Source organism: Camelina sativa, chromosome 17, assembly GCF_000633955.1.
Source record: "Camelina sativa cultivar DH55 chromosome 17, Cs, whole genome shotgun sequence".
NCBI lineage: Eukaryota > Viridiplantae > Streptophyta > Magnoliopsida > Brassicales > Brassicaceae > Camelina > Camelina sativa.
Window position 1 is genome coordinate 14,330,876 of NC_025701.1, and position 2,085 is coordinate 14,332,960.

Consider the following 2,085-nt stretch of genomic DNA (forward strand, 5'->3'; position numbering starts at 1 on the left):
AATACCTGTACCTTCCCACCATACAGATAGGATCTCCAAATCTTAAGAGCAAAGATCACTGCTGCCATCTCCAAATCATGAGTAGGATAATTAGCTTCATGCTTCCGCAACTGCCGCGAAGCATAAGCTATAACCTTCCCCTGCTGCATAAGTACACAACCCAACCCCACTCTAGAAGCATCTGTATACACAACATAAGGCTCGTCCTGCTCAGGCAATGCTAACACCGGCGTGGTAGTCAACATCTGCTTGAGACTTGCAAAACTTGCCTCACACTCTGGTGACCACACAAACGGGACATCCTTCCCTGTAAGCTTAGTCATCGGCTGAGCCATACTCGCAAAACCCCGAACAAACCTCCTGTAGTAACCTGCTAACCCCAGGAAACTCCGAATCTCAGTGGCACTCTGCGGCCTCGGCCACTCCCTGATGGACTGAATCTTCTCTGGATCCACTGAAACTCCCTCAGCTGAAACAATATGACCCAAGAACCCCATCTCACGCTGCCAGAAACTGCACTTACTCAGCTTAGCAAACAACTTCTGCTCCCGCAGCTTCTCCAACACTGCTCTCAGATGTACTGCATGCTCCTCAGGACTCTTAGAATATACCAGGATGTCGTCGATGAAAATGATGACTGACACGTCCAGAAACTCCTGGAACACGCTGTTCATCAATCTCATAAACGCAGCTGGCGCGTTTGTCAACCCAAACGGCATCACCACAAACTCATAGTGCCCATATCTCGTCCTGAAGGCTGTCTTCCTCACATCTGCCTCATGAATAGGGATCTGATGATAACCTGAAGCCAAGTCGATCTTGGAGAACCAAGTAGCACCCCTCAACTGATCCAACAACTCATCAATCCTCGGGAGAGGGTACTTGTTCTTCACAGTAACTCGGTTCAAACCCCGGTAGTCAATACACAACCGAAAACTCCCATCCTTCTTCTTAACAAACAACACCGGAGCTCCCCACGGTGAACAACTAGGACGGATAAAACCCTTGCCCAACAAATCCTCCAGCTGCTTCTTCAGCTCTGCCATCTCTGCTGGAGCCATCCTGTAAGGAGCCTTGGATAACGGCATCGTCCCCGGTTCCAGCTCAATGGTAAAAGGATCCGACCGAGATGGTGGTAATCCCTGCAATGACTGGAACACATCCTCAAAGTCCTCCACAACCGGAATACCGCTAACCGTAGACTTCCCCACTGACTCTGGCATAGATATAGTAACCAGATAGGCCTCACGGCCCTTCTCGATCATCTTCCCTGCCTGAACGGCTGAGATCACGAGACTCCCCGAAGTCGGTCTAATACCCTGAAAAACCAACTTCCCTCCTGGACGCTCAAACTCCACTCTACCCCGATAGCAATCCAAATGCACCTTATACCGATGCAACCAATCCATACCAAGAATGACGTCATACAACTCCACTGGACTGATAAGCAAATCCGCTGGCCACGACTCTCCTGCGATCTGAATATCAACTCCTCCAGCTCGTCCAATAACCCTCAGAAACTTGCCTCCAGCAACTCTGACAACTCCTGAACGCTCTCCAGAATCCCCTCTGATCCCCGCACTCACGGCACACTCCGGAGTAATGAAGCTATGAGAAGCTCCAGAATCAAACATAACATGGGACTTAAACCCGCCCACCAACAAGGTCCCTACACAAACCTCATGTGTTGAGAACCTAACACTTGACCACAAACAAAAACAAATATAATCTGAACTATTGGATTGACTAAGTTCGAATCTCAGAAGTTATACCTGTGATCGCTCCTGCACTAGTGCCACCGGGCTCCTGAGTCGAGTACACCTGTGACGTCGGCTCGATCCAACCCACCGGCTGCACACCGTGCTGCACCCCTGGCTGAGCTCCAGCCTGCAACACTGCTACTGCCCTCTGCTGCAACTTGGGACAACGAGGCTTCATGTGCCCCGTCTCTCCGCAGTAGTAACACACTCGAGTATCTATCCGTGGCTCCATCACCGCCCGCTGCTCTGTCACTTCCCGCTGCTCACCTCTCTGTGGACAGCTAGTCACCTTGTGGTCCCTGCTACCACACCCAAAGCATCTCGC